Genomic DNA, 27,300 nt, shown 5'->3' with positions numbered 1-27,300 from the left:
GCCACAATGTCGAAATGTTTTTTGCAGAACGGCAGCGTGGTACATTGAGCACTTAATGTCTCTCAACACATGAATGATGACACCCGGGGTGACCCATCCTTTCCACCCTCCCACACACACACACACACACACACACACACACACACACACACACAACATGGCCACACCCTTGCCTCCTTTCATGCAGCAGCCCATTCACACACGCTGCTCAACCATGTACAGTCGCACACACCACACAACAAACCCAACCAACGCTGCATAACACAAACAGCAGGGAGATGACGGTGGATAGCGACCCTCCCATTCTCTCCCTCCACCACACACACACACACTTTCTTTCCTCTCCATCCCTCTCTCTTTCCTCAGTTGGTCTTGCAGCACAAACACTTGACACAGAGTTGCACAATGAGCGCTCTGTGGTGGAGGGAAGCCTATGTGTGCATTGTACCGCAGTGCTTTGTCTTTGACCATCATCACACATCGTTCCCTCTCTCCATCTCTCTGTGTGGCGCTGTCCCTCCTGCCACGCTGTAGAGCTCCGGGCGACGAGTGTCTAACTCCCCAGGGTGCTTTCTATCCGGAGAGTTACGACGCTGAGGCATTTGCTGGAATTGTAGGAAAAAGGGCTGAGATGGTACGAATGAATTCTGAGGCGTATGTGTTGTAAAAATGTGCCCAGAAACTTAGAAACGTGTGCAACAACAATGTGTTTTGGGTTCAAACTGAGTCATCCATATTCACAGTTTATAATGAGCGACCTTCTTTGCGTCATCCCTCTCTTTCCCTTTGTCATCCACCTCTCCTTCTGATATCTATGTTCACATCAACATTGCTGACAATGAGCTCTTTCTTTTCCCTCCATCTTTGCTCTCCTTCCTCTCTCTGTGTTATCTACCACTCTGAATCAATGCTCACATGCCTCCCCTGTCTGTCTCCGTCCATCTGTCTCCCCTTTTGCAACCAACAAGGAAATAACTGATGCAAATTGGAAGAATTCGAGTAAAAAATGTGTCTGGGAGTGTCACAAAGCCTACTTTTGTGAGGTGTTGTTAGATAATGTGATAAATGGCTTTGATTGGCTGTTTGTCACATGATAATTCATAGATTAGAAGTGTTGAGTGCTAATTTTGGGGCTCTGGGCATGAGTGTGTTCATACAGCAAGTCATGTTATGTCTGTCAATGACTATTGATTCTGAAAGTATACATTTGTGTCCCATTTTTCCCCATGCCACAAAGTTCTTGGGGAAAATACTTTGTATTCAGATATACAGTACTTCATAAAAGACTAGTGGATTGCAAGTATTACCACTTTTTATACTTCATTGATCAAATGTTAAGAACTTCATCAGATTGCATCATATTGCACCAAATAGAGTCATGTTGCACTGAATCATTACACATTAAAAATGTAATGTCCCTGGATCGTATTAAAGCCCATGTGTCTAGACGTGTATTGGATCATCTTAGCTAATAGGTACAAAGGCTCTTATAGGTCCTACTAAGATGCTGATTAATATTATTATGGATTGATCAGACTATATAAGTGTTATATATATAGTTAATAGCATCATGAACTCTTTATTGTTACATTATAAGACATTTATTTTGAGGACTTGTCAATAGTGTGCAGAACTTTAATAAAAGCCTTCTACGTTTCTTATAATTGTTTAATTACATAAACAGTTATTCAGTTGCACTAACTTACCTTTAATGTCATTATTAAACCTCTGAACTATTCTTGCTTTACTAATACATACTTTATTATGCATTTATTATCATATACAGCCTTATTACATATTAACTGATGCTTTTTTTTATAAAGGATCTTGATATAAAGCGTTACTTTTTGTAAATTTGTGATAATTAATGCAACTGTTTGATAAAAACATGACATGACAAAGATATAGGATGTGATTAAATGTTCTAACCGCGCACAGAAAATATCGTTACAGACCTTTTAGTTCATGTAGGATGTGGAAAAGCACCAGAAGAAACTGTAATTTCTGGGGATTTTCAGCAGTACTGGCTAATGAGGCATCCGGTTCCTCCAAGCTGCATGTGTTTTCATAAAGCGCCATGCGAAGGGATTTTTGGGAAATCACTGCGTATGTGTTGTTTGTGCATGTGAGACAGACAGACAGAGGCAGGAGAGAAAATGGATGTCTGAATGCTCTTGTTTATGTGTTATTTTAGCTTGTGGTGAGTGCGTCTGCGTCTGTGATCTACTCACTGCTATTCCAAACAACCTGGCACAGATGCTCAGTGTGTGTGTGCATGTGTGTGTGTGTGTTTCATTTACAGGTCTGAGGTTCCTTCGTGTAAACTCACCATCTCCTATTCATGCATATGCACATGCTTGCAGATAGCACCTTTACCTTGCTACAGCGGTATAGTCGGACTTTAAAAGGTAACGCGGTTTAATTAATGGGCTGACACACTTGATTTAAGTTGTGCGTGATTATGCACATGTGTCTGACTGTGTGTTTTACATGGTTCAGTAAAGCCCTGCAGTCTCACTGCTCTGCTTTCCCCATGACAACAGTGAGTCATTTTTTTTTCCTGTGGCTTATAGGGACACACACACACACACACACACACACACACACACACACACACACACACACACAAAATCCTTGTGTAAATATCAGTCTTTTTATGTGCAAACTGTAGGAGGCTGAACAACCAAATAACCTTGTACTGTGACACGCAATTTAAATGCAACATTTTTCTCCTGGTACATGGATCCGAGATATGAAGATGGATTATGCTAGGTGTGTGTGTGTGTGTGTGTGTGTGTGTGTGTCTGTGTGAGGTTACATTTTCGAATCTCATTCTCATTCAAAAGAATATTTTAATTAATTCCTTTTTCTCACCTGCTGAGAACATACGAGCTGAGGTCTTAGAGAACTTTGTCAGAATCGCCTAAAATATCCAATATTGCTTTGTTCAAATCATCCAAAGAACTCTGACTTCAAAAGCTTAACATCGCTGTGAATTATGGTGAAATGTAATGTACGATTAATCACACCCCGCTACTGGAGGAGGATGTGGTGCGCTTTACTTTTTAATTCTTCAATAGGCTTCAGTTTGTGGCGCATTGTTTCGACACAAAAGTCTAGAATTACTCTCTCCAAAGCTGTTTCAGTGATACGGTAGTTAGTTAAAGGAGCAATATTTAAACATTTTGGTTAAAAAAACCCTCAAATTAACTTAAATTATCACCAGAACGTGAAGAAACAACAGTTTTGATGTTATGGCAAAGACATCTTTGTTTTGTGTTGCAGAAATATCTATTAAAGGTAGCATGCTAACAAGCTAGCCCTGGCTTGTTCTGTCTGGGATAGTTAGTCACTGTACCGTCCAGTCTTCTGACCCCACTGCTCGGGCCTACTGTTGCTTCGTGCTCTCATTTCAGGCAGAGTTCACTCATATTACCGCTAGCTGCACAGCTACCTGAGCTAACTAGCAGCAGCTGGGCGTTACTCTGGTGATATACTGCCCACTCTTTGTTTGGAGTATGAATTCTACAGGCAGCCAGTTCTTACATACATACTCAGTGTCAACACTATATGCAATGCAGGAAGTAAGTGAATTCCTACAGTGCAGTTAATGTGCTTGTGACAGCTCGGTTAGACAACATGTGCACAAAGAAGTCCATACTGGCTGCATCACACTGCCTCCCTCACTGCTCTCCATTGACATTGTGTCTTTTGCTTTTACTTGCCTTCATTGTATTGTAAGACAAGATAATGGTGCACACTCTCGGATAGCTTCTCCTTGAAGGCATTCATGGTGTTAGCATAAAGGATGTGGCTGTATGAAGAATGAAAAAGAGAGCTTGGAAGAGAAGTTCAAACTGCACTTTACTTTCACACATCTTCATATCTTGCCAGTCGCTGTAAAGTTGTCGGATTACCTTTTTCAGAAAGTTTCAATATTGTCGGACGCACACCCTGTCGCAATTGAGTCGTCATTGGGTCTCTGAAGAAAAACATTCCCCCCATTCCCTGTTCAAAACATGCTGTGCGGAGCAGATTATCTGGTAATGTGAGGGGTTTACAGATCCAGTCTTAAGCCTCCTCCACTGCTCACAGACTGATTGGGGACGCCCTGATAATATATCAAACGTGTTTGATATTTACAGTTTAAAATCTGGATGATAACATCTGTTCTTTCCAAGCCAGACCACAGCAACCAAAGAGGGAGGCTTTGTGGAGCAGCTGGGGTAAACATTCTAGCCCTTGATGCTAATGTTAGCTAGCATACGACTGTTGGCAATAACTTAAAATCTCACCTCCAGCCGAAAAATAGAAGACCCGTGTTGACAGCATCTCCCCACTCATTCAGACCCACCTTCTGCTTTTTCTCACTGCATCAAGTTACTACAGCAAGTTGTTGCATCACGCTAATCTCCATTTTGTTTAAGTCTGCTTCCCCATGCAACAGAATTTATGAATATTGAACGTGTCATTTGTCCAAATTGCACCAAATTTGAGACTGCACTTCCTTGGCTCCTTGGCAACAAACCTGTCACGTGTCAAGTAGATCGAATGAAAGGTTCTCAAGATATGTGAATAACAAACAAACAGACAGAGTTTCCTTGCTTTATAGTTAGATATATGATATATAAACAGTTGCTCCTGCTGCACTGATACAAGCCAGATCTTTTGTTGGTTAGATTATTACAGTATATGATGCAACAGTTGACCAATTATTTTCCTCCACACTAGAGGCAGGGTTATATAATTAAAAGAAAACAATGTGCACTACACTGGACTGCTACTTGTGATCAATAATCAAAGTAAATTCTGAAGCAACTTTAATGATGGCAGACCTCTTCTGTCATTACAATTGCTGGCACGGTTTTAGGCTACAGAAGACAGGCGAACCCTGGCCCAGAGGGAGGACGGAGTCTGAGGTCGTACAGAGGGCACGGAAAAAAAAGTGTGTTAAGAGTGCGTGTGTGTGTGAGTGCATGGATGAATGCATAATATCATGAAAGTGAGGCACTGAGTGACAGTATGACCTCTATCTGGACGTGTTGCAGATGGCAACCGGGCTGACAAGCCAGCGAGATCAACATACATTAAGGTGGGGATGATGGGAAACATGAAAATGTGTTCAGGTGGAGTTATTGGTGCATGTTTTTGTCCACTGTTGTGTGTTTGATATCATCTGAGTGTGCGTCGGCTGACAGGAAATGACTCATTTTGAGGGGCTTTTGCAAACCGCACATGCTATTTTGCTATTTAGGATGCACAGACACAAAAAACACACACACATACACTTCGCAGGACCACACATTCACATTCACCGTGTCCTCAGACACTTCACACACACACAAACCACAGGCAGGGCCCAGCAATACTAGGTCAAGCTGTCTGTGCGTCATTAAAAATGGATAAACATTTGACTTGCTGAGCTTGTGTGTGTGTGTGTGTGTTGCTATAAAGAGTTTTTTATTGGTCTGCCACTGAGGAAATAAGAAAGTCCCTCACTCCCTGATCCATTTTGGGTGAGTCATTGGCAGGTATGAACAGGAGATTAGACTAATGTGTGGGTGTGAGTGAAGATGTGTGTCTGTGTGTGTGCGTGTGTGTGCATGATGATCCTTTGAAGTGTGTGTGTGTGTGTGTGGTGGATTTTTTAGGGGTATCTGTGTGTGTGTGTGTGTTTGTGTGTGTGTGTGTGTGGATTAGTCTAATCTGTTCAAACGGAGCGTTAAAGGTAGAGGTGGAAGGAAAACCGGAGAATTAAGCAGAGACGGAGGAACAGCAGCGACTGTGAGTATCAGTTTAAAGGTCCGGTGTGTAGGATTTAGAGGGATTAAGGGGTGGAAATGGAATATGATTTATGCAGGAATGGAATAATAATATTCAAACCTGAAACTAAGAAATGTTGTGTTTTCGTGTCCTTAGAATGAACCATTTATATCTACAGAAGGAACTGGTCGACCATGGTGCACGTCTGTGTTTCTACAGTAGCCCAAAACAGACAAACTAAACACTGACTCAAGAGAAGACCCACCATAGGGGAGGGTGAGATGAGGGGTGTTCAGTTGGTTGCAAACTGCAATCTCACCACTAGATGCCACTAAATCCAACACACTGGACCTTTAATAGAAATTTTCCAAATGGAGAAGGTAAAAATAGAATAGATCAATATCAATATCAACGTATATGTTGCCCAGTATGCGTTGATATTAAAACTGTCTTTCAAAGATTATAACGCAGAAAAAGATGCTAGTAATGTATAAACTGTAAAATATCCTGCCTCCACATTTTTCTCACAAATGTTTGATGTGTTGAAGTTATGTCAAAGGCGTCTGTGTACTGTGTTGCAGAGATATCTGCTGAAGTTAGCATGCTAACCAGCTCGCGAGGTCGCGGTGCGGACAGACTCCAACCAGCAAGTACGTCTCTTAGCTACACGCCTAACTGACAGCTAACGGCAGCTTGCTATAGCCAAAGATAGCTACAACAAAAGTGAGCAGTGAGTGAGCATTCTGGTCATTTCTTACAAATGTTTTTGATAAAAAAACATTCACAAATTTATATTATAGGTTTAATATTTTACTCATGGTGAATTGCTAGAGTCATTCGCAGTGGCTCTTACGTAGCAGTTCATCCAGAGTTGGCTAATATCCTGATCATCCTTGTTGTTTGCATAATGTAGACGTGTGCTAAACACTTTTACATGTACCTGCTGTAAACTGAGATATTATGGATCTTATTTGTATTGTACTCACACATTAGCCCTCCAGGCTTGATTTGTTCTCGTGCCAGCCAAGCGAAGATGTCATGTTCTTCCCAGACACAGGCTCAACAGCCACATCCCTCTGTGCGTCAGAGGGGCTGCTTTCTCTCGTTAAGTGGGTTTTAATGTGTCTGATTATCCAAATCATTTCAGTACGGACTGTGACTATGTATTTAAAAACCCATGATTTTTGTAATTAGCATAAAAATGATGGTCACACTTAATTGGACCTCCATGGTGTTTTTTAATGCCCGCTGTTTGTATTTCCTGCCACAATCGTTCCTTTTTGACCACAGTATTGTGCTTGTCTCAAAAGTGAATAATAAACAGAATGGATTTTATGTTAAGCCATGATGGTTTATATATGCTCTCCCTGATGCTCAGGCCCAGGGTTTAACGTGCCATCATGGTGGAAGACAGCACAAACACATCAAGAAAAACATCAAATCAACAACAAATCTCACATTTTCTCGCATTATTCATCGTCCCACATTCTGTCATCTTCCCTACTGCTTACAAGAGCAAAAATATCATCGAAACAAACAAGCAGGAAGAAGAAGCCAGAGAGGAGAGAAATAAAATGGACAAGATCCGAGCAGAGAGACACAGGCAGTGAAAACAAGAAGCCAGTGAAATCCCAGTCGAGGCCATGCAGTGTCTGCAGGCAGCAGCAGGGTCATGCATCCCTCTGCTAAATTTAAATCAAACAGAGACGTATTGGAGTTGAAATCAGTGTCCAAATCAGGACGAGCAACTGCAGCACACACGCTGCACTGAGAGGATGTGGGCGGAAGGTAACGGGAGGCTGCAACATACTGAGGAAAAACAGAGGAGGATGGAAAGATTTTTCCTCTCACTGTCATAACAGTTTTGATGCATCTAGACCTATGAAATCTTCTGACTGCGCTCTGAACAAAAATAGCCATTCATCATCATGATCTGAGAGAAAAATCAATCAAGCCGGTGATGAGACGATCGCTCATGGCTTTCAAAAAGGACAAGTTTATGGGAAGTACTGTCGTTTTTTCGAGCACTAAATAGCCAAAAAATCATCTGACCTTATGTACAGATATATAAACAGTTGACAAATCATAGTTGATCAGAGTTTGGAGCTTAGTAAGCATCTGTCTTTTTGTCTAACAGAGTACTTCCAGCAATGCTAAAGCAAGCAGCAATGACACAGATGCGCTGTGTTCACAGTACAGATCCACAGAGGATGCCATATCCACTGCCCTCCACCCAGTCCTCACACACCTTGAAAATAACAGCAGCTACATTTTCACAGCAGCTCTTTGTTGACTTCAGCTCAGCATTAAATACAATGAATCACCCATGAAGCTGTTTGGACAGCTTCACACTCTGGGCTTACGTACCACACTCTCTAACTGGATATTGGACTTCCTCACACACGTCTCCCAGCTGGCCAGCGAAAGCTCTGGGGGAGTTAGTGCGGTTATGCAGTTTGCATTCATGTATTTTGGAGAGGGGCCTGAAGTCTAAACAATGCACACTTAAAAAGATTTTAGATGTTTTTTATGAGGAAGGAAATGCATTTTACATGCTTGTCAGGCTTCATAAACAGTGTGTTTTGGTGCCTAACACTGACTGTAACGTGTTGACAAGAAAACACAACAAGGAACCTGTTTTCCTCTGCAGGGGAAGTTGAAAAACGCTGCCTCTCCTCCTTACTTTTCACCGAACTATAGATAAGAAAGGACATCCTGGGTTTGCACTGAATGTTGGCACCACTTAAATAGTGCACTGCAAGATTCATACATTATGAAGATAATCCCCAGAGAAAGTGAGCTGTAACAACGGCACTAAAACCTGCGTAGCCTGGAGCCAAGTGTTATTTTCTGTCCCTGCAGGTAGATTCTGGCCCAGATCAGCATGTTTTCTGTCCTGTTGAGGTAAGACTTCAAAAAATAATGAAATAAACAGCAACCATGTTATGTAATCCACATCTCAGTTGAAAAAATCTGTGAGCGCTATGGATTTTTTAAAGGGAAATCAGTGAAGGATCAAGCATTCACCACATCACTTCACATCATGAAACCAGTAAGTACCGTCTGTATATTTTATGCATTCAGTATATTTTACTTTCATGCCACAGTCCGTCCAGCCCGGCCTCTCGTGACTCACCTTCAGAATATTCAGCCGATGGGTTCGTCCGGTGACCTTGAGCATGTGAAATGTCAGGCGGTGACAACAGACTTTAGGTGGGACGCAGCCGGCTGACAGCCAGCAAGGCGGGAAGCGCTTCGTCCAAGGCACTGACATTTTGGGGAGGAGAATGTGAAATATTGGCTGACATTTGTGCTCAGGGAGTGTGTGTATGTGTGTGTCCTTGGGGTTGCGTGCATGTGACAGTTGTGTGAGACACGAGCCTGAGAGCAGTGAGGAAGAAAGAGCGAGGAGGGAGAAGATACAGGCAAGATTCGAGGCGCAAACTTCCTGCTGTCTGAAAGATGTAGCTATCGTCCCACTCTGCACACTTGTACTAGACGATTTAAGAGCTTACTGGCCATCTTCATGGTCCACTGACTGTTTGGAAACCCAGGCATTATTAGTGGGACTTACAGTGTATCTCCACAGCAATACAGGATAGATTACTGCAGTTATAGAGCAGTGGTACTGTAGTTTATGGCCCTATAGTCAAAATAAGCTTTCCTTCACCTATTGCTTCAGTCGCAATGCATAAACATGATTTTGTGCAACAGAAATGTGGCATTTCTTATCCATTTATTCATCTTGTGACACTTGATTTATCTTGGGACCCCTTGAGAAGTCTTGACCCCCAGTCTTGCTGGTGTGCTGAAACTGAGACTGAAATTTGAATAAATAGTCTAAGTTATTTACTTTCGTGACATCAGTACTGCCAGCCCGTCCTCATCAGAGAAACAACCATACAGGCCGACTATGAAATTGGCTTCTTACGACCCACATCTACATAACTTGTAAGGCTGTGACCTCTAGCAGCTGGAGTCATTATTTAATGAAAAGTCCGTATAGGGAAGCTGTCGGGGATGGACGGTCGGAGCAAACACACACAGGACTTTCATCCAGGAGACTGCTGTTCGTATATGTCGAACTTATTGCCAATATATGTACATAATGTGTTTAACTATTGATATCACTATTTCCAGTGGACTTACTGTATTGTTATTATAAATGAATACGTTTATAAATGTTATAAAAGAAGTGAACTGAAATATTTTCTTTTGCATCTAAAAACTCATGGGCTCATAACCTAATTACTCCACTGATTCTAACTAGCTCACGTACCCTCTTGCGAATAAAAATAGAAATCCAATCTCCGGCCAGGACTTGCAATATTGACGGCCATTCAGCCCGGCCACTAAAAATCACTGCTATTAGCGTTGTCAATGCACCATCACTCCTGTAATGATGGCAGCGGATGTCCATAAAGATTACCATGTCTGGAAACTGTGACAATGCAAGACAGAGGACGTCGATATCACCTCGGATGTCTCACTGTGACGGATGGAAGGAGACACCAGGGAGAAGAGGGTCACGATCACCTCAACAAGGGAGCAGAACATCACAGTCACCTTCTTATAGAAAGACCATGTGGACAAAGGAAGGAGCGCCTCAAAATATCGAGTTTTATGATGCATTTATGTGTTTTAGTGGATTAAAAAGCACTTATCCAAATTGAGGTTGAGCATTACTTCATGTCCTATGATGCATGGCACTGCATATAGCACATTACAATGCAGTACAGTGCTGCAGGGGCGCCGCAAGGCATTCTGGGATGTGTTTTGTGTCTCCAACACCTGCAATCTGAAAAGCCTCAAGGTAATATGCTGGTGTTACCTGACACAATGTATTATTATGTAGAAAAAAACGTAGTGGAGTATTTGAGTGACAATGACACAATCGTTAATATGAGAAACCAGCGAAATACAATGAATGGAAGACTAAAACCCTGTGGGCTCTGCTGGAACCAGAACAGGGACAGTGGAGCAGGACAGTCAAGGACAATCCAATGTAACCCTCCAACCATGACTGCTACACAAAGTGGAAAATAACAAAACAGAAACAACACAATAAGTGCAGCGGAGTATTGCATCGCAGTGAGTCTGTCAATTGTATCGACAGTGTTCGGGGGATTTTCTTCCCTTCATACCTTTTGGCAGGTTAGCCTTTCTTTAAGAGACTCTGTGTGCCAGGAGAAACAACGAGTGTGTGTGTGTGTGTGTGTGTGTGTGTGTCAGAGAAAAAGAGCAAGAGCAGGGAGAGAAAAAAAGGGAGGGATGACAGGGAAGAGGAAGAGAGAGGAAGTCGTATGGGGAGGAGAGAGCAAGCAAGGAAGAGAGGTGATGCCAAGGTACCCTGCTGTTTTCTCTCTGACTAGAGGGCACAGCGTTTCCTCTCTGTGTGATGCTTTTTTATCGCACACACACACACACACACACACACACACACACACACACACACACACACACAGGCTTTGAGCGGTGGTTCCCTGGAAGCTACAGTAACCTGAATTATTGACTGTACACAAAGGAGAAATACGACGAATAACAGTTTCCATACTGTAACTGAAGTGAAGGTTACAGTTGGGATAAAGCGAAGAGGACGTGCACACTATTACACCAATATCAGATGCCAGGTTTCACAGTAAATTCTCACAATAAACTGCTGTAATCACGCTTTTGCAATGCCTGATGGGTAATTATTTGGGATATAACAGTAAGCTGCAGTCATTTAGCTATTTGAATTTAAGCGGTATTCCTGAGGGACAAAGCCACAAAAATGGTACAATACAAGGAAATTCTACAAGGGTACAGCACCGTACAGCAATTTAGCAATAGAATATTGTAGTTTTACAACAAGGTACACATGCTAACATGCTAAAACGCTAACTACAGCTAACGTGCTAACAGGCTAACAACAGGCCAACAGGCCTACAAGTGGTCCTACAAGGTACACAGGCTGACAGACTAAAAGGCTTATATGCTAACGGGCTAACATGCTACAAGCAATATGTTTAGGTTACACTGTACACTGCTGACATATTACTGCAAATTTACTGTAAATTTGTATATTTACAATAACTAAAGATGCTTAATGCCGTATCATAATGTCATTTATAACCAAATACTGTATTTTCACACTCAAATTGTGTAGAAACACAATATATTACTGTGATGTTCATCTGTATTATGTTAAACAGTACATTACAGTATACTACAGTGATTACTACTCCATTATTAGCCAGTAATTTTACTGTAAAATTACAGTCATCATTTTTACAGTGTAGTTGCATGCACGCATCATGTTGTTGGAGTATGCCAGTTGTGGGTTTGTGCAGCCAAACGTCGTATTCTGGTTGGTGAAAAGTGAGAAACTCAAACATGCCAGCTGGAGTAGATGGATAGAAGTCAGATTCTACCCTCTCACCACGATCCTGCCCCTGTCCTCTCCCGCCCGGCGCAACAATGCAGTTAGTCCCTCCATCAGCTGCCGTCTCCCCAGGAGGACTCTGTCGGTCGCAGCTTGCAGCCGAGTGGAACAATCATGCAGTCACACCTCAGGAACAGAAGGGGCCCCTCTCCCTCCGTTACAAACCCATCTTTCCATTTCAAGGCGTCCTTGAGAAACAGCAGGTCGCAGCACCGAATGCTTTTTCACAAGGTTGAGGACTTGGATTTGGCCTTGTCTTGTTTTGATTTCTCCAAAGAGATGATTCATTTCATCATGGCACTGACCTGCTTGATAGAAATATGTTAATAATTGTTGCTTAGATACTTTACAACATAATATATAGACCATATTCAGGGTGGGAAGCTCAAATGTCGTGAATTGTTTTCCAGGTTGGTCCAAGTCCTATGAGGTGAAACACACTGGTTGTAATAAACAGTAATGTTAGCGCGGAAGTGGTTTATTGCTAACATTCGCTAATGGCTTATCAAATATGTTATTTTACCTTGAAATGCAGCCCGCTGTGATAACAATTAATTAAATTCCCTGCGTTTATACGACTCGCAACCTCAAACAAAGCAGCATAACATTCTTCCAGCATTTGAGATTCCCACCCAGAGCGTGGCCTCGGAGGAAACTGGTCGCCATGTGAATATGGACTATGGTGATGAGGCTGAGACAAGCTTTAATTATTGGTCATAACTGCTCATTTTAAAATGCCATAAATGCTTCACTAACCTGTCAGACTTTGAGTTTGGATTGGAGATGCATCATTTATTCGTTCACCTGCATTATCAGTGAGTCTTGACGTGCTAGTTTCATTGGATTCTCTCACTGTTTAGGTTTCCCTGATTAGCTATCCATCATTGGCTGGTTCCCTTTCCTGTCTGTCTGTCTGTTGCCCTAAATGTTTCATATCCTCTTATCCTCAGCCCCTTTTGAATGTACTTCTACCTGCATAACTCATTCTCTCCATCTCTTCTTGTGTCTCACCAGCAGCACTATCTGCCCAGACGAGTCAGCCTCCTCCTTATTCTTGATTTCTCTCGCTTTTGTCATTGCGAGTTTTGTTTCTTTTCCATCACCCCTCTCCCCTCATCTCGCTCTCTCCCCACTCACTCCCTTCTTGTACCCCCAGCGAGTATGTGTCCATGTTAGCGTGTGTGCATGTGTGTGTGTTGCGTGCGTGTGTGTGTGTGTGAGAGAGAGGCGACAATGTGCTCAGCCTTTCAGCCAGTCTGAAGCCAATCAATGGGAGCTTATCAGGATGTGCTGTGCTGTGCTCTGCGGCTGTCTGCAGCCGAAACCAGAGGCAGATAGGACTGAGCCGGGTCTGTCTGGGCTGGACGCAACAGGGGGTGGAAGAGGGGAAGGCTTAACAAGTGTGTGTGTGTGCGTGTGTGTGTGGATGTGCGGACGGGAGTATTCAAGCGAATGTGTATTGCTGGATGTCACAAAGAACGATAGAAGGAAGAGTGTGTGTTTGTCTTTGTGTCAATCAGGCGGAACATGTGTGTGGAGTGTTCGATGTTCAGAGGATGTGTGTGTGTTTTTGAGTGAGACAGAGATATATGGTGTGTGTGTGTGTCTGTGTCAGATAAGGCTGCAACAATTTTCTCCAAATAATCAGCTCAATATTTGGTCTATATATCGTCAGAACATGAAGAAAAATGCTCATGATCATTTTGTCAAATGATCTGAAAATCTGACTAACAGTCCAAGACCGTAAGATATTAAGTTTACTGTAACATAAGACAAAGAAAAGCAGCAAAATCACCCAAATGATTAACTGATTGATTAAAACTGATGAACTGTTTCAACTCTAGTGTAAGGGCTCTTTAAATGTGACTGTCAAGTTTTCCATTGTTGTATGGGACATACAGTGACACCAGTGGTATATTAACCACTCAAAATACTAATTATTGAAACAAAAGAGCATTGATTTTAGCCAGAAACAGACAAAAACAGGCTTTTAACTGCGATGGCAACTGTCAATTAATGTGACACGCCAGATGGTTTGTCTCACATAATGGTTTGTTTTGCGGAACAATCTGGAAAATGAGCCGCTAGAAAGTCTTTGGAGAAGGGCCGGCACTTTCAAAAAATACTTGGCAGGTGATCGGACAGAACCATCTGTCTATTGCTGTCTATTACAGGCTAGCTTCATTTAGGGGGTTGACTTTAGCCTGGGTCAATCCCCACGATACAATTGTTGGCCCCCCCACACACTCACGTGCCTGTTTGCAAGTGCTCCTCCACATAATATGCTTCCTAGTGATGAGTAACTACTGTACGCATAATATGCTTCTATCTGATACTGAACTTTAGATACTGTTGTTGAGTGTTTAAAATAATCAATAATCACAATAAGATGAAAATAAGAAATGCATACCCAACGAGCTAATTTTGGCCGTCCGAAAACATCTTTTCCATCAAGAAAAAGCCTTCAGTACCGGCCATTGCTGTTCTTTGATGATAAACTGATGCTACAGTATAGAAGCTATGCTAACCTCTTGAGACGGCGCCATTGTTGCCCATAGATACCAGCAGCTCCATAGTTGATTGGTTCAACACGTGTGCGTTCGGCTACAGCGAATTTGCAAAGTACTTTCGATGGCTAATTTCATCAGCTAGAGCTAGCTAGCTAATTGAGCTTTTGCTAGCTTCATTAGCTGGTTTAAAGCACTGTGTTCGCTTTGTGATGTTTCCAGTTGACACAGCAATGATTGTGTACTGCTGTATAGAGCTATTTAGTCCTAGTAGTGTAACCAATTAGCGAACATTAGCGCTATCTCAGATATCAAGTTTGGTTTGAGTGTACAGAGCAGGATAGAGCTGCAAAAATTAAACTAAAATCTGATATATTTGAATCTCTGACTGGCAACATTGTTAAATCCATTCTTCACACTATGAGAGGCTAAAAAAAGAGACCACCCACCAAACTCTTTATATTCCTCACTGCTGTGCCTGGCTGCTATGACTTTGACATCCGCCGTTTGAGGGAGGGGTTTAGTGAGCGATTAATTGGGCGTGCACATGCATAAAAAGAGAGATCCAGTGATTATTGTGTGATTGGAAGACAGAAAATGAATGAACAAGTGTATGTGTGTGTGTAATTGTTCCATTTAGGCTTAGAGCCAACTAGCTAATTGTGAATCCAAAGCATGATGAGGGCCTTCAGTTTGGGCTGGGGTCCTTTCAAACACACACACACACACCCATTTTCAGTTCCTGCTTTTGCACCACACTTACCTCCTCCTCCCTGCACGATGGTAATCACCAAGGCAACAAGTTACCTTAGTGACTTTTATGTTGTTTTGTTTGTCTCGCCCAATCTCCTCAGCTTCCTGCTGTTAGCTTCCAGGGCAGATTGACGCAGATTGCTTGAGGCAATTATAAACGTTAGCAATGACGGAGACTGTTCCTCGCCTGCATATTTGATTCGGCACCTTAATACATTTTATTAAAATTCAAAGCAATCACTCCAGAAAATTCACCTCTTGATGAAAATCTGATTTTCGACTGAGTGGCCGCTCCCTCGGCATACTGACTACCAGAGGAGACTAATTGGGGTTTCAATTAGGGCTCTGCAGCGCCAGACCGCTCCTCCTCTCTCTCTAATTAAAACCTCCAACCGAGTAATTATTGGAAGAGACGGATAGGTGGAGGGATGGTGAGGGGAAAAGAGGCACATAAAAGGGATGGTTGGACTGCACGGGGAGGTGGATGGACGGATCGAGGTGGTGGCAGAAAATTAGGAAGTGATGGACAGATGAAAGGGAAAGATGTTTAAGGAAGGGTGTGAGGAATGGAGGTGTGAAAGACACGAATGTGGGTAAAAATGAAAAGCGGAAGGGAGGGGATAAAGGGGCCATTACGGACAGATGGTGGAGGGCTGATGAGGGGAAGTAAGGATGAGGGGGAGGTAGAGAGGAAGGGTGTGATGGAGGGAGGGGTGCAATTTGCTTGGATCTCAAAAGGAAGGGCGATGGGGGTAGAAGAGGACACAGAGGAGAAAGATCACTAGACTCTAATGATCAGTCTGCAGGCTTCACCGTGTGTGGGTGTGTGTGTGTGTGTGTGTGTGTAGGGAGGTTGCCATGGCGATAAGTGCAGCTCATTAGAGCGGGTCCATCAAGTCATCAGCAGCAGGTGTCCGTCTGTGGCCGTCCTACACACACAAATATCCATCAGTCAATCTGTAATGTGTCACATGAGCGCTGTTAGAGTTACCTGTGTTGGTCGTTTCCCTAGATACCATTGGAGGCAGGTATGTACCGGCCATCAGGCAAACTTATTACTGCCGGTCTTGTCGGGCTTCAGCGTGGCTATCTGGAGATAGCGTAGTGGAGATCACCGACATTTTTTTCCTTCGCCACATCCTGCCCTCCTGTGCTGTCATTGGATAATACTTGTTACGTCCGTGCAAGTTTAACTTTACTCTGGCTCGTAACTGTGAGTAGGAGGACAAAGTATGTACAGGAAACTAGCTGGGTATTTGCAGCATGCGTTATCCAACTGTATTCCTGAAAGAAACAGAGAAATCGCAGGCCCACTCCCATCTCATCAACTACAGCAGCTCGGTCAGTGGTCTTAAGCTTCAAACTATGACGTTCTTCTGCCCCTCCAGTGCCAGCTTTGCACATGAAGGGCTCCGGGGTCAAGTTAGCAATAATAGAGAGCCTATGCAACATCCAGTTAGAGAAACATTTAACATATTATGACATACTATATTTTTTACATTACGTTATTAACGTTGAACGTTAGGTTTAGCCTCAACAGCTACTTGGTTAGGTTTAAGCACTAAAGCTACTTGATTAGTTTGAGGCAACGAAACTACTTGGCTCCACTCTCCTGGGGAAAAGTCCTGTGTATGACCCGTTCAACCACCTCAACCACTACCACTGACTAAATGTTCTTTATGTGAGCTGGTCCGGACTGAAGTCCAGGGCTGAATTCTGTTCCAGTGCATCCCTGAATAGAGCTACAGCATCAGTAAACACACACTTCTTCTCCATCATAGACTTCACAGAGGCCATCTCAGTGAAGCCAGAGAGAATCTACTGCATTGGTGTGTGTGTGTGTGTGTGTGTGTGCGTGTGTGTGTGTGTGTGAGTTAATGAAAGACATCATTGCACACTCTCCCTAAATCCCTTCTGTCACTGCAGGCAGTGATAACTGAGCTGGAACAGGAGCAGGTGTGTCTGTGTGGAATCAATAAAGTACCTCACTTTTATCAGAGCCTGTGCCGTCATACTGTTCCTATTAATGCATACATTGAACAGTTTTTGGATCAAATAATGATATTCTTTCAAAGTGCTGTTATTAATATACATGGGCTTTGAGTTCCAACAGATTAGGCTAACTAAGTCTCCAGTATGGCTGCACAGTGGTTAGTGTAGACATCCTGCAGTGTGAGCAGACTCAGGACTGCTGACGCTGCCTCCTTTTATGACTTCACTGCATGCAGTTATTGTCATTTTAGTTAACCGTGTTACAAACTGATGATGTTCGCCTGCTGGAAACACACCAAATTTGATCCGCACAAGTTTTAGTATTCATTTCTTGTCGTTGAGAAACCTTTGAGTTGTATTTGCTCGCATTTGCAAGCTTCTTGATCTGACTCGCACACCTTAAGTTGAAGTAAACAAGCGTGTGCTGGCAGGACGGGAGTCGTGCATGCTAAACTTGATTTTGTTTGGAGTGCGCAGTACTTTCTTCTGTTCTTGTTGTGTTTGTGTACGAGGTCCACCCTGCCCGCTTCATTTGAAAGAAACATCAAACTGACACTCAAGCACCTCTTTCATTCCTTTTTTCTCCACGCATCCTATTATTTCGACGGACCAGTTATTTGCTCTGAACTGCCCCTATCAGACGAGCTCTAACCAGCGTTGTTATTTGACTCAACTCGACAGCCAAAACAAATGAGAAATGCCTCCCATGTTGTTTTGCAGCGAGTTATAGTGTCTATTAAGAGAGGAGTTATCTTTTTCTTGCGGTAACAACTACCGTCCAAAGCAGCGGCGTCGGCCTCGTTTTTATTTAATCTAACCACGTTAGACTCCAGGATATCTAATTCTCAAAAACAGACCTTGAACAGCTACAGAAAATATCACACTGTGTGTATTAACAGCTACTATACACACTACACAAGCAATTAAAGATGCTACACATCTCACAGGCCCTTATAGACTCGCACACAGTCACACATTGCTTTCACAGCGGTCCTTAAATTCCCGAGGTGCATCGAATTTCATTCATTTAAGGACACAATGAACCAAAGATGTGATCAACTCAGTCTGAGGCGCTGCGGCACACAATATGCACCACAGCAAACTTGATTTTCACTGTGCAAATAATGTATTTGCTTCAGTCACAAGCAGCAGCTATTATTTCTGGGCCACATAAAAGAGCATGAATTGCTTTTCAAATAAAAAATGTAGAGACACAAACTTTACACAAGGAAAGAGAGGAAGATTACATGCAAGGTAAGCTAATAGAATAGAAAAGAATAGATAGAAGAAATAGTGTGAGAGCGAGCAAAGTTTTTTTTTGCAGCATGCTAGATCTTGAAAGTTGAAAAGGCCAAAGTCCGCTCCCACAGAAGCTCCTCTCTCCCACAGAAAACGCTGCTCCTGAAACGCCTCGTCAGCAGTCCCACCTTTAATTCCGTGACTTTGCGACATCATTACATCATCATGTCACACATCCGCAAAAGGGCACGCATGAATCGATTTAGCACAGCTGCTTTGTTGTTGTTTTCGGTGCTGGCTCAGGCATGTGGAGCTAAAACAGAGAGGGGGAATACAGTGCTTCAACACTGGACGTTATGAGAAAACTGAAGCATTTTTTTTTTTCTAGTAGTAACCTGCAAAAATAAATAAATAATTAAATAAATAAATAAAATATGGACCTGCAAATGAGCACAATATGTCTCCTTTAAAGAAAAATGTTTTGAAAAACTCATCGGAAACAATAAAAATACTGAAAAACCAACTGGATTTCTTCTGGAACAAAATTACATGTATTTCAGAGCTTCCCATTAGATTTATTATACCCAAATATTAGCTCATTTAGAAAAAAAATTAATATAAAACATTGAGGAGACTTTCTGAGGGCGTCTTTATTGTCGTTCAAGCTAAATTATGTGCCTTCAATGTCTGTAATCAAAGCAGTGCAAATGCGGCTTTCTCCGAACTGACAGAGCATTGATTTAGTGGTGACAGAATAACACAATGCTTTGCACGCTATGGCTCCGGGGATGATAAAGCATCTCCATATGAGAACATTAACTCGATTTATCAGTTTGCAACACAGTATGATTGCACGGCCCCAGCATAATTTCGAGCCTCCCACATATGGCTCCCATATATGACGGAGCTGAGGTGCCTTAAACAATAAATACAGCAGTTTGTCACAGTGTGAAGTTTTATATTGAGGCTCAAAGGCTAAGATGACTGTGGCTACTAAAGTAATTACCCTTCGGTGATGAGTATGTGTAGTCTGACAGTTTACTTGTAACTGCTGGGAGTCTTGGTGATTGTGCGTGTGTCAGGCTGCCTGTGAATGTGTGCGCGCATTGTGCTTTTAATGCATTCGTTCTTACTTTACTGCGCATGCCTGTGAGCTTCCCTTCCTTTGCCGGCAATGCAGTGGATGCTGCAGAGAGTAATCAGTGTGTCAGAAAACAGCTGGAGCAAACATCACTACTGATCTCCAGACACTGAAAAATGCGCCAGCTATCAAAAAGCTGTCATTATACCATTTTTCATTATCTCAAAGTGCTGAGCTTTTTACTCCAAACATGATGCTGCAGTATGGCTTATGTCTAATATGCTGATCGTAACCAGATGCAACACTCACTGCTATTTCTAGTGCAGCATCTCTTTCACCCACTCTGTATGATCCCCTACACACCATGCATTTTATTTATCTTTAAGCGCCGTTCATATATTCATTGATTTCCCCGGAGAATTTCCTCTAATAGTGAAAAGGAACCTCGTCTGACAGCATCTGCCAGCCGCTAATGTGCCTGTTGGTGTGAAGTAGTTAAATGTGGAGATAATGAGGTAAACACAGAACTTTTAGAGCCGCACTGCAGCCTGTTTGGAGGCATTTTGGTCTTTTTAGCCACATGGTGCCCCCATGTTTGAATACACGCTGCAAAAGTGCCCTCTAGGGGGCCCTTCCAGTGGAGAAAATGCGACGAAGTGCCCTCTAGGGGGCCCTGCCAGTGGTCAAAATGTTATGAAGTGCCTTCTAGGGTGCCCTTACATTGAAAAAATGTGATGATGTGCCTTCTAGGGTGCCCTTACATTGAAAAAAATGTGATAAAGTGCCCTCTAGGGTGCCCTTCCAGTGGTCAAAATGTTATGAAGTGCCCTCTAGGGTGCCCTTCCAGTGGTCAAAATGTCCACTGGCACTTAGCAGAGACTGCAACTCTTCTTCGTGTCCACTGACGCTGCTCTAACAAAAGATTTTAGCTGATTACAGTAATCAGTTTTATGTCCAAGGAGAAGTAATTAGATTATCTAACAGTGGCAGGTGGCGTTCTGTCGTCTCATCAGGTGGAGCCAAAAGCAGGGAAAGCACAGGTGTAACTCGTAACGCTAACGATGGCGCAGCTCCACTCTGGTAGGTCGTTAAACTGTGCCACTGGAAGAGCAGGAAGGGCTCGAGAAATTACTAACATTAGACCAACCGATATGAGCCGAGGTTTTGGGGTTTCTACAGCCAGAACAAAACTTGACTGACACTTACAACTAAGAGGCTTTCCAGAATCTTTCCCTTTTGTCTTGAGAGGCTTTGTGAACAACCTGGTGAGCCTTTGACATAAAACCTGGGGATATTGGGGGAGTTTCTCCTCTGATCTCTTAATCTGAAATGGGACAGGCTAATTGGAGCTAAACCAGACAAAGCTCTCATAGTGCCTACCCTTCGGGTAATCTGCTGAAGGGATGAACATTTCAAGGTAGTTTGTTTCAGTTCTGCTCGTACAAAATTGTCCGTACATGTCTAAGTTAAAGGGGTCTGTGTGGCCAAATTCATGTCACTATTTTATTAAACCCTAAAATATACAAAACAACTGCAACATGAAAATAACTGACACTTTAAAAAAGCAGGTGAAAATCATGTTCAACTATAAATATTGCAAGCACCGCTCTTTAGCTCACCCACTTATATATTTTTTACTTACTTTGAGCAACTCTGGTGAATAATCAGCAGCTCATTTGCATTTTCCTCTTCGCTTTCTATAATTGGGAGCATTTTCCGAACTGTGCTCTTCACGAGGGGACCTTATTTAAAGTAAACTAGCTATGAACGTGTTCTCTGGCATGAAGATATGCATAATATCCAGGTGAATATCAAATAACCCTGCTTCTGCTTCCAGATTTCCTCTGTGTTAAATCAAAAACAATACGCCTTACACATAAACTTCCTTGTCACTGTTTCCTTAAATGATTATTAGAGATGATTTGTGGTGGTCTGTTTAAAGTTTATTCAATCAGTCGGTTTGTCGAAGGGATTCAGTAAATATCTCATTTCCCTCTTTTTGAAACTCCATCATAAGCTTCCATCAAATCTTGGCTAAGTAGAAATTCAAATATCACACAGTGTCTTTATTGAGAGCCAAGTCGTTATTTTCTGCTGAAGGGGTTGCATATTTAACTTACTTACTGGCCTTCCATCATTCGCTGCCAGAATTTAAATGCGGTATTGTGCCTTGCCGGAAGACGTCTTCAACTGAAGTAGGCTCCGTCTATAAATAATGCATTTGAGCACTGTGTAAAACTATATTGTTACTTGTTTGAAAGTACTGCTCTCGCTTCAAGAGAAAAAGATTTAAGATTCCCATTAGTAAAGCTCATTCAATCTCCTCTATGCATACATATATCAAAAGAAACTCAACAGAAGAGACACATGAATGAATGACCCCATCGTCAACTTGGCTAAATACACGTGATGATTGGCCCGATCACCATCAATGATACGAAGGACTTCGAGAAAAGCTAGGCGACAAGTCCACTTAGCATTGGTTATGTGCCATTAGCAATTTTAGCCATCTGTCCCTCGACTGGGACCATCCAACATTTGGGAAGTCCCATCATGGTGTTAAGTTTTTAGCCTATTCTGCTGGAAAAGTGGTAGCTAGTTAGCTTAGCCTGCTAACATTACCCCTGATTACCCCTGGTAATTACTTTCTGTTCAATTTTCATTTTAAAAACAACTGCTAACTGGTGGGTAGCTAGCTCGCCCTAGCTTCCACGTTTTCATGGATCCAGTTACGGTGATGGCAAGTGACCAAACTGAGAAAAGCAAGCAGCAACCTCCCGGAGTGGAAACATGAAGCCAACGCAGAAGTGCCAAAAACCTACAGTTTACAGCCTGGCACAAAGAATGGTTTTGGTCTGTAAAGCTTATTTCCTCATTCATGACAACTGCGTGAGGGGTGAACTTCTTTATATGAGGGCTTAAAGGTATGCATAATTAAGGGCATGCATGCTTTGACTGACAGCTAGCCACTAGCTCTTTAGCTCGCCTTTAGCTACTAGGATTCAATCGGCCGGCCTCAGCTCCACCAAGCTCCAACTCTTTGCCCATTTTTGGATTAGCCGGGAGTTAAAGCTGCTGTAAGCAGCGTCGTTGTTTTAGCAAACTAGTCTGTTTTGCAGTTAGCATTCCCCTACCTCCCCTCCAGGTCACCACACTTGCATGACTCCTTTCTGAATTTTGATGAGCGGGTGGAGGAGAGAAAAGGGTTACAGTGAACAGTGATTACTGTTGGAATATAGAGCTATTTAACACTTATTTTAATAAGAAAATAACATTAAAAGCTGCTTTAAGATGGGTTGGGCAATGCCAAGATGGGGACAACTAGAGCCACCGCACTGTGCTTCACACTGGCTCTTCAGGAACCTATGACTGACGTCACAGAGACTGCGTTCATGTATTTTTTAGGTCTATGGTGACAGTGAGTAGTGTGAGAGGGTATGTCACCAGCCAAGATGCTGTGCGTTTGCAGTGCTATAAGCTATAAAAGTGCCAGGCTAGTATATCTTTATATGTCATTTGACCGTGACTCTTTCAGTCACCGTCCACTGGGCTCTTTCTCTTAACAAGCCATCCCTGACGTGCTGACCTGCAATTCAGCCGTGGCCCTTGCGGAGGAGGGAATAGAAAAGACCTTTGAAGTGAAACAGATCTCCATCAGACTCAGTGCTTTAACAAAGTAGCAGCTCAAAGCCCTGAGATGGAAAGAGACGGCAGGTAGAGAAAGACCACTTTTTTTTTTTTTATTGCACTGAAGGCTGATAGGTGGTCCGCGTGTGGGCACATGTGCGCGTTGAGCTCGAGACGCGAAAGCTGCCAAGTCGAATGTGCATCAGAGAGATTTTTGGTTGAGTGTGTGCCTTTTGGGTCTGGGGTGAAGGTGCCTTGCCTCACTGCACACACACAGGCATGCACATACATCCAAATGCACATGGGAATGGTGATGTGGAGACCCTTCATTGAGCACGTCTCAAGCTCAGCCAAGCATTCAGCTCTCCCAGTGACCTAGAAATGAATGACAAGGCAAACAAAAGCTACAATAGCCAACTCCTTTCCCTGAGGTTCATGAATTCTGTCATCGAGCGAAGAAGAGACAGGTCTGAGAGGAATATTTACACACTGACAACATTTATAAAGTTTCCAAGTGTTATGCTTTTAACCTCTTTCTATCTCGTCTTTATTCAGTGTTTTGGTCTAAATGACTGGGTATACACCGCTGATGGTCATTAAGTACACTTTATACCTCAACCCGTAAGCAAGAGAGTGCCCAAGTTCCTCTGCACTCCGATGCACCTGTCACTCATCCATGTGTGCAGCCAACAACCTCTCACTGAATGTCAGCAAAACCAATGAGCTGGTTATGGATTTTGGGAGGGAGTAGCAGAGGAGCTACACACATCATAGAGAATCTGACATGGTCCTCACGCACAGACATCTCGGGAAGGGAGGTGAGGGATCACCTTTACCACCTCAGACAGTTTAAGAGATTCAGAGCGTCTCTGGGGGTCCCGAAGACCTTTTTCTCTGGCGCTGTGGAAAGCATCTTAAGAAGGAGGGGGGGCATCACCAAGGAGCATTGGAATGGGAACTGCTCTGCTCCGGACCACAGAGCCCTACAGCGAGTGGTGCGCTTGGCCGAGCTTACCGTCGGATCTATACTTCCGACTGTGCTGTACTTACTCACCGTAAGGCACAGAGCCAGAGCTGGTAGGATTATAAAGGATGCTACCACCCAGGCAATGTACTTTCCAGCTTCTACACTCAAGCAACAACCCTTTCTGTACACCCACAACAAGTCCAAGTGAGAGAGACGAAGAAAGTTCTGTCCCCAGGCCATCAGGATGACACAGTCTGACATATGTTCAACTTACTTTTTTGTAAAAGACTTTTGTCTTACAGGAATAAATAACCCAAACCCGACCTACCCACCTACGATGTTTGATTTTTATACCTGTGCCTCGTGAAAAGCCAGCGGAAGCACCGTGCCCTGCCGCTGAATGAGATTCTGCCTGCTTTGAGTCGAGGTAACTTGAATATAACCTTAATTGTCATGAGATGCGGTGATTATAGTGCTGAATGGTATCCATAGCAACAAGAGTAATCAGGTGCCCTGGGAAAGTAGGTGGCTGTGCACACAAAAGTGTGGTGATCATGACCCATCCATACTATTTTATATTAATGACTGCAGCACAGGCTTCTGTTATACATTTTTCTCTTTATGCTTTGCAGGTGCTGCTCCTCTGACGTGACACACAGAGTCTATTCATTGCCAAAGCATTAATGGATCAAGGTTCAAATTCAAACTCTCATAAAAATACAAAATCACAGAATACTTTTCCTCCCTCTCTGCAAAACATCCATCGGAAATATGCACATTACAGATACAGATGTTTAATGACCTCACATGGACATTAAAATCTCAGCAATTTAACACAACACAAGTAAAGAGGAGGGTGTAATGTTGCTCTTTGATGGGTGTTTTTCAGTTCGTTATCAGACTGAATGGACAGTGAGACTGTCTTTAGCTGAACAAAGCAGGCAATCAAAAGACACACTGGGCAGAGTGACACAGCACGCCCCCGCTCTCACCCGCGTTAACTTACATCCAACTGACATGTCGACTCACGGAGACTGGAAATGAGCAGGAGATGAGGTTTCGACCCACCGAGTCACATCTCGTCTGATCCTGTCTTATGCATAAACATGATCAGCAGCAAGTGTGTGCGACCTAATCCGCCTTTGTGCATGCGCTCGGCTGTGTAGGGGTGTTGCTGCACTGCGCACTGAAGACTGAATGTTTTCACGGTGTCTTGCGTGCTTGTTTTGCATTAAATGTTTTATGAATGTGCAGATGAATGTTGTCACTTTTTTTTTTTTGCAATGTGAGATGTTGCGCGTTTTAGCATAAAGGGCAATTATGCAGCATACATATGGAGAATGCAGCGTTTAATAGACCTGACAATCATATGCATAAAACTAATCAACAAGTGTGAGCACATGCACACACACACGCACACACACACACACACACACACACACACACACACACACACACACACACACACAAAATGCTTTTCTACTGAGCAGTTATAGCAACCTTTACCAGACCTTCCATCGTCTTCACATGGTGAATTTTTTGAAATGGTTGGAGTTGGATAGGTTTAGAAATAGATCAACGTGACGTGAAAAATAAGACCTTCCCTGTCTCTCTCAGCTGCCCTGTACAAACCTTTGGATGATTTGTTCAAGTTGTTTAATGTGCTGGAAGTCTCAGTGCGTCTCTTCGCTCCGCTAACAGAAAGCAACAATAGCTAATGCTGCTTTTCTCTTTTATGAACTTCTGTGTTCACGACCAAAGAGCACCTTCATCACATTTTGTTTGAACTTCCTGAGCACCCTTCAGTAGCTAATGTTAGTTTAGGAAGGGACTCTGCTAAAATAACCAAAGAGGCTTCCACAGAGCCAATTTTAGTATGTTACCTACATGAATAACTCAAATATGTGACGCAAGTTGAAATAAATCTAGGTTGACGTTTGCTTTCATACAGGACCTGGACATAAACAGCGTTCTCCTGGATGGAAGTGTTGTGTTTGACTTAATTTAAAAGACGTCTATGTATTGTGAAGCAGAGATATCTACTGAAATAGCATGCTAACCAGCTAGCACCCGGCCTGGAAACCGCTATCCCACAGCGGTCCAAAGCTCCTGTGCTAGCAGTGTAAACACCAACACTACCCCTGTAGTCCGGTTAGCGACACGGCTAACTGAGCTAACAATGTTCTCGCACCTACTAGGTAAAACTGTATGCATTGAGACCTCTGATCAACAGTCATACATCACTGGTTCTTTTAAAAAACACCATGAGTCTATAAGGATTCTGACACAAAGCCGGTAGCCGCACACAACTCAGCATCTCATCTCCCACTAAATCCCATTCTAGCCACTCTTCAGAAAGTGAAATATTTATCTTGTCTTTTCCACAACACTGAACAGTAGTTGACTTGTGTTGCTAAATTATGTATTTATTCAACACGAAGCGGGCCCATTTGAATGTTTTTTCCCTTTTTTTGACCAGCCGGATCAAACTGTTGCCATTAAAATGTATGAGAGGGCAGGATGGAGCGCAGAGAAGAGGAATATGAATGGATGGAGAGGCGGGAGACAGAAAGGTATAGAAAGAGAGGGAGTGCGAGGATGAGAGGGGAGCAGGGGAGTGAGGGGTATGATTGAGCAGTTCCCAGTGGACAATCTCAATATATCTTTGCAGTATGAAGCAATTTTCAAAATGAAAAGTCTCACTTAGTAAATACTGAAATGTAATATTGGTTGTGTGTCTGTGTGCTTGTGTGTGTGTGTGTGTGTGTGTGTGTGTCTGCATGTAGGTGCACATGCATGTGTGTCTGCTACTGCTTGACTGTCTACATGATTGCATATTTTCTATCTGCTTGTCATTGCATGCGTGAATGCTTGCAAGTACTTTATTGTGTTTGTGTTTGTGTGTGTGTGTGTGTGTGTGTGTGTGTGTGTAGATGACATGAGAGGT

The sequence above is a fragment of the Pagrus major genome, chromosome 14 (genome assembly GCF_040436345.1).
Source record: "Pagrus major chromosome 14, Pma_NU_1.0".
NCBI classification, from domain to species: Eukaryota; Metazoa; Chordata; class Actinopteri; order Spariformes; family Sparidae; genus Pagrus; species Pagrus major.
This window is presented reverse-complemented; position numbering follows the sequence as displayed.